The sequence below is a fragment of the Heptranchias perlo genome, chromosome 7, assembly GCF_035084215.1.
Source record: "Heptranchias perlo isolate sHepPer1 chromosome 7, sHepPer1.hap1, whole genome shotgun sequence".
NCBI classification, from domain to species: Eukaryota; Metazoa; Chordata; class Chondrichthyes; order Hexanchiformes; family Hexanchidae; genus Heptranchias; species Heptranchias perlo.
Genome location: NC_090331.1, coordinates 60,833,278 through 60,840,528, shown reverse-complemented (window position 1 = coordinate 60,840,528; position 7,251 = coordinate 60,833,278).

Genomic DNA, 7,251 nt, shown 5'->3' with positions numbered 1-7,251 from the left:
GAATATACAAACCCCCAAAAAAAAGAGAGAGAGAGAGATAAGGAAGACAGTCAATGACCCGTTATATTAAAAACAGATAACATTTGTCCGCTGGTGGGGTTACGTGTAGTGTGACATGAACCCAAGATCCCGGTTGAGGCCGTCCTCATGGGTGCGGAACTTGGCTATCAATTTCTGCTCGACGATTTTGCGTTGTCGTGTGTCTCGAAGGCCGCCTTGGAGTATGCTTACCCGAAGGTCGGTGGCTGAATGTCCATGACTGCTGAAGTGTTCCCCGACAGGGAGAGAACCCTCCTGTTTGGCGATTGTTGCGCGGTGTCTGTTCATCCGTTGTCGCAGCATCTGCATGGTCTCGCCAATGTACCATGCTCTGGGGCATCCTTTCCTGCAACGTATGAGGTAGACAACGTTGGCCGAGTCACAGGAGTATGAACCGTGCACCTGGTGGGTGGTGTCCTCTCGTGTGATGGTGGTATCTGTGTCGATGATCTGGCATGTCTTGCAGAGGTTACCGTGGCAGGGTTGTGTGGTGTAGTGGACGCTGTTCTCCTGAAGGCTGGGTAATTTGCTGCGAACGATGGTTTGTTTGAGGTTGGGTGGCTGTTTAAGGCGAGTAGTGGAGGTGTGGGGATGGCCATAGCGAGGTGTTCGTCATCATTGATGACATGTTGAAGGCTGCGGAGAACATGGCGTAGTTTCTCCGCTCCGGGGAAGTACTGGACGACGAAGGGTACTCTGTTGGTTGCGTCCCGTGTTAGTCTTCTGAGGAGGTCTACGCGATTTTTCGCTGTGGCCCGTCGGAACTGTCGATTGATGAGTCGAGCATCATATCCCGTTCTTACTAGGGCGTCTTTCAGCGTCTGTAGGTGTCCATCGCGTTCCTCCTCGTCTGAGCAGACCCTGTGTATTCGCAGGGCCTGTCCATAGGGGATGGCCTCTTTGACGTGGTTAGGGTGGAAGCTGGAAAAGTGGAGCATTGTGAGATTGTCCGTGGGCTTGCGGTAGAGTGAGGTGCTGAGGTGCCCGTCTTTGATGGAGATTCGTGTGTCCAAGAAAGAAAGTGATTCTGAGGAGTAGTCCATGGTGAGCTTGATGGTGGGATGGAACTTGTTGATGTTATCGTGTAGTCTCTTTAGTGATTCCTCACCGTGGGTCCATAGAAAGAAAATGTCGTCGATGTATCTGGTGTATAGTGTTGGTTGGAGGTCCTGTGCAGTGAAGAAGTCCTGCTCGAACTTGTGCATGAAAATGTTGGCGTATTGGGGTGCGAATTTGGTCCCCATGGCTGTTCCGTGTGTTTGGGTAAAGAACTGGTTATTGAAGGTGAAGACATTGTGATCCAGGATGAAGCGGATGAGTTGTAGGATGACGTCTGGAGATTGGCTGTTGTTGGTGTTGAGTATTGATGCTGTCGCAGCGATGCCGTCATCGTGGGGGATACTGGTGTAGAGTGCCGAGACGTCCATCGTGGTGAGAAGTGTTCCTGGTTCAACAGGTCCGTGGGTACTGAGTTTTTGTAGAAAGTCTGTAGTGTCGCGACAGAAGCTGGGGGTTCCCTGCACGATGGGTTTCAGGATGCCCTCGATGTATCCAGAGAGGTTCTCACACAGGGTTCCATTGCCTGATACGATAGGACGTCCGGGTGTGTTGGCTTTGTGTATCTTTGGGAGGCAGTAGAAGTCTCCCACGCGGGGAGTACGTGGGATGAGAGTGCGTAGGATGCTTTGAAGGTCTGGATCGAAGGTCTTGATCAGTTTGTTGAGCTGATGGGTGTGTTCTTTGGTCGGGTCTGCGGGTAACCGTCTGTAGTGTTCCTGGTTGTCCAGTTGTCGGTATGCTTCTTTGCAATAGTCCGTTCTGTTCTGTATGACGATGGCTCCTCCTTTGACCGCTGGTTTGATGACGATGTTGCGGTTGGTCTTGAGAGCTTTGATGGCGTTGCGTTGTGCTCGGGTGACATTCTGGACTGTCTTCCGAGTGCGGCTGATGAATCTGGCATAGATGCATTTCCTGACAGCTTGAGCATACATGTCAAGCTGAGGGCAGCGACCCTCTGGAGGAGTCCAGTGAGACTCTTTCCTCATCGGTTGCTGTACCGCGGATCCCTCTGTCTGCTGTTCCGGATCGTTGATTGTCTCATTGGGTTCGCTGCTGAAATTTTGTGGTTTGTGGTAGAATTCCCGGAGCCTCATTCTCCTGATGAATTCCTCTGTGTCTGCCGCGAGACTAGTGGGGTCCATTTTGGTAGTGGGGCAGAAATTGAGCCCTCGGCTGAGAACTTCGATTTCGTCTGGTTGAAGGGTGTGGTCGGACAAATTGACGATAGACTTCCCTGTGGTTGCAACCGTGGTACCAGGGGAAGCTTGGTCGATGCTGGTGGTGATGTTGAGTTTCTCAAGCTTCCTGCTCTTGGTTTTCATGTAGGCAGCGTAGTTCCGTTGCCTCGTCTGTTTGGCGGTATATCGTAGCTGGTCTGCTGTGTCCTGAGTACAGGTTGAGAGTATGGACTCTATCTTAATTTCGAGGTTGTGGCGTCTGCTGTAGAGTTGGTGTATGAGATGGTTGCGGAGTGTGCGAGAGGTACGACGGCAGAGTCTCTCAGCATAATCCGAGTTGTATGTGGACTTGAGTGGGTTTGTGATCTGTAGTCCTTTCGGGATCTTGTCTGCTTTCTTGCAGCTCTGTAAAAACTTGATGTCTGTGTCTAAATGCGCGATCTTCTTGGATATCCTTTCCACTGTGAGCCGGCAGTTTGTGGTGTCGATGGTAGCCATGATGTGGAGATGCCGGTGATGGACTGGGGTTGACAATTGTAAACAATTTTACAACACCAAGTTATCGTCCAACAATTTTATTTTATTTATTAGTGATTTTATTTATTAGTGATTATCTTATATCTATGGCACCTAGTTCTGGTCTCCCTTGCAAGTGGGAACATCTTCTCTATGCCTACCCTATCAAACCCTTTCATAATTTTAAAGACCTCTATCAGGTCACCCCTCAGCCTTCTCTTTTCTAGAGAAAAGAGCCCCACTGTGCTCAATCTTTCCTGACAGGTATAACCTTTCAGTTCTACTATCATTCTAGTAAATCTGTTTTGCACCTTCTGCATGCCTCTACATCCTTTATAATATGAAGACCAGAACTGTGCACAGTACTCCAAGTGTGGTCTAACTGAGGTTTTATACAAGTTTAACATAACTTCTCTGCTTTTCAATTCTATCCCTCTGGAAATGAACCCGTGCTTGGTTTGCTTTTTTTTATGTCCTTATTAACCAGCATGGCTACTTTTAGTGATTTAGTGGGCCTGATATTAGGAGGGAGGCGGGTTGGCAGCAGGGGGGTCAACTGGGAGCTTGGGTCCAGAACTGCGCAGCGGGCGCACTGCGCACCCGCATCACAGGCTGTCAGAAGGAGGAGCCCTATTTAAAGGGACAGTCCTCCAATGCTCCTCCTGCAGCAAAGAACCAATTTTGGATCATGGAGCAGGTCAGAGGCAAGGCTGCTCCAAGGTTCTCTGACTCCTCACTCCAGGTGCTGCTCGATGGGGTGAGGAGGAGGAGGGAAATTTTTTTCCATCGGATGGGAGGAGGTGTCCTCCCTTCGCCACCAAGAAGGCTTGGCTGGTGGTGGCCGAGGAGGTCAGCAGCAGCGGCAATGTGTCCAGAACCTGGGTCCAGTGCAAGAAGCGCTTTAATGACTTAGCCAAAGTGAGTATACTTATGCATTCGCCCACACTCCATCTTCCACATCACCTCCACCATCACACAACTCCTTCTGCACTGCCACCACAACGCTCTCGCATCACTCCTCACATCCACTCAACTATCATCCTCACCTTGCCTGCACGTACTCACCGCCCCAGTTCCCATTCGAACACTACCACGCAACCCAATCCTCATACAATCTCATGGATATGTCTCACACGTACCCTCCCACGCATCTCCCTCACGCTCACCCCCACACAGACCAATGCATGCAGCGGGTCACCATGCAACCATCACTCAATCACGCCTCTGTGTTTTGCCTTGATAGCAGAAGAGGTGCCAGAATGCCAGGGAGAGCGCAAGAACCGGAGGGGGCCCGCCACACCAGGTGGTCTTAACAGACACGGAGCAGCAGGCATTCGAGATAAGCCGGACGCTGGAGTGCCTTTCCGTGGCGGATGCCGAGACTGGGAGCGCACAAGTGGCTGGTGACAGAAATCTAACACTCAGCACTCATGATAGCGAATGATCTTAGCATCACTTGGCATCTGCAGCACCTCAACATCTGTCCACATGCTTAATATTGCTTTCTGTTCTCTTGCAGGGCCATCTGCAAGCGCCGTGTCGGCGGAGGGCGATTCCTCAGAGGACCTGCCGGCCTCTGAGGGTGCATCGTCACATCTGAGCCAGCCATCCACCAGCGCAGATACACACACCTTGGTGGGTCCCCGTCCTCACTTAGTTGGGCTTGCACATGGTGAGTCACCACGCACATGTGAGCATGAGCAGACCCTGGTGGCAGGGGCAGCCTTGGAGAGCCCACGTCGGTGGGAGCACTCTTCTCCAGGCTCTGCTCAGCTGGACCCAGATGCTGAACCCTGGGGGCCAGCCATGAAAAGGAGAGTCATCGAGGGCCAGCAGCACATTGCTGAGGTACTGGAACAGTTGCCATGCGCACTCTCCACAATCGTGCAGAGGATGGAGGAGTCCAACTCCTGCATGAGAGGAATGGTGGCACAGGTACAGGAGGGTATCTCCGAGATAGTGTCACAGGGACGTGAAGGCATCTCTGAGATAGTGTCGCGGGTAGGTGTGGGAATGTGTGCGATGGAGGAAAAGCTAGCCTCCATCGAGCTTCAAGCACGGCTCAACAATGAGTCCATTCAGGCCCTGACAACGGCTGTTCGGATTCAGGGTGAGCAACATTCTTCCACCTTAAACAGGCTGACAGATACATTACAACTGGCCTTCCAAGGCTTCACACAAGTCCTCCAAACTGTCGTCCAGCAGGGTGGAAGGAGTGATGTGGGCCTGGGCCAGGAGAGGGATGATGGTGAAAGGGGACATGGAAGTGGGGACACCACTCAAAGCCCTCCCACGTCTCACCCGTTGCCCCCCTCTCAACCAGTACCTGCAATGCTGCCCCCTCTCCAGGTGGCTGAATCTGCCCCTGCACAGGTGCAGGTGGAGCAGTCTTTGGAGGGGTCCTCACGGGCACTGAAACCCAGAGGGCATCCGCGCAAAGCATCTCATCGGTCAGGGCATGGACAAGAGCAACCTGCCACTACCTCTGCTGAAGCCACAGGGGTAGCACCACATATGGGTTCCTGTAAACATAAGGCGAAGGTTTTGTGAGCACAAAGGGCATGCACAAGAGTGTAAGACAAAATGTTATATTTTTGAATTACTTCTGTTCGTTTTGCAAAAAAACATAAACATTTGTTATTACCACTAGTGCCACGTCTTTGCAAATCTTGTCTGGTTTGTGCAATAATGCCCTTTCCTGAGGATCACCTTGAAGACTCACAACATTGTGTCACTGCAGAGTGGGTGTAGGTGTATTTGCAGGGCTCTCTTGTGCAGACGACTGAGAGACGCCGGCAATGTCCCCGGTGGCACCCTGGAAGGATGCGAAGGAGAAGTTGTTGAAGGCAGTGGTGACTTTGACAGCGACAGGTAAGAAGATGGTGCTCGGGCCAGCCGGGAGCAGCTTGGCATGAAGGAGGCTGCAGATGTCCACGACTACATGTCGAGTGACTCTGAGCCTCCATGTGCAATGCTGCTCAGAGTGGTCCAGGAAGCTGAGCCCCGGTCTGTAGACCCTGTGGCAAGGGTAGTGCCTTCTGCGATGCATCTCTCTCTGCAGTTCCCCTCCCTCCTGCTGTGCAGGTGGATGTGTCACAGCATTGTGTTGTGGAGCTCCACTTGTCAGAGGTGGACGGCATGGCCGGCGAGGCTGGTGATGCTATTCGTCCTCCGAGGAGGTCATGACTGCAGCTACGGTGGCCCCCATCCGGAAGATGTACGTTTGAGGAGGTCCACAAGGTAGGTAAATACGTCTGCACACCGGGGACTGAGGTTGCTAGATTGCGAATTTTTGTGTTAGGAGGAGGGTGGTGCAGGCCAAACTTTGTCCAAAGTGACAGAATGGCCTCCTGCAATGAGTGAGGGTCTCCCCCGCCTCACCTGTCGAATGGACCTTTGCAGCTGCCACAGGCTGGTGGCTGCAACACGTCCATTTCAACTGGGAATGTTTCCCTCAGAACGGGAAACACGCTCAGTTGACCTGAAAATCCCACCCCTCCTAAAATATCCTACAAATCAGGTCTCCTGACGACCTGAAGTATCCAATTAATTGATTTAATTGGGATCCCGCCGGCTTTAATTGTCGGTGGGAGTCCCGTATGCGGGGGCTACGTGCGCATCTAAGCGTGTCATTGGGGAACCCGGAAGTGGGCAGGTTGGAGCCGGGCTCCGGACCCACCCCGGGAATCCCCAACTTTTGGAGCCCCCTCCGCCACGAACGCACCAGGTCGGGGGTGCGAAAATCGAGCCCAGTGTATCTGTACCCTCAGATCCCTCTGCTCTTCTACCCCAATCTAACTCTTATTATCCAAGCAGTATGTGGCCTGCTTATTCTTCCTACCAAAATGCAATACCCCTCACACTTATCTATTTGAAATTCATTTACCTATTACACGCTCATTCTGCAAGTTTATTAATGTCTTCCTGTATTTTGTCACTTGAGAGGATATTCACGGTCTGAGAGGAAAACTGCATGCAAGTCAAATTTAAAGACAAGGAACAATTGAGTGATACTGCTGTCTCTCAGGAGAGCAGCACATGCCAGATCTCCAGCCTTTCCCCTCTGAGCATCGCACCAGTGGAACATGGGGGACAGCACCAAGCTGCTTAGGAACAAGCTTCAGAGGTGCAGCCAGAAACGGCTCTCTCCCAGGAACGAATTGCCATGAGAGTAATACCATATCAGTCCCAAAACCCTTTTGGAGAACATGAGCAGCGAACCACCTCTCGCGACACTGACTCTCAGATTGCACCTAGGAGAATAGGTAAAGGAAAGGCCCATGTAGCTTCCTGTGGACGCACGGTGAAAGGGAAGAGTAGGTTCACATGTATTCGCTTTGTACTTTGTTGTATTAAAACAGAATGTTATTCATGAGGGTTAGTCATACAGATAAGGGTGCACTTATTCCATGCTGGCTTATTCAAGCGGGAGATTCTTATTGACATGGTCATGCAGCGG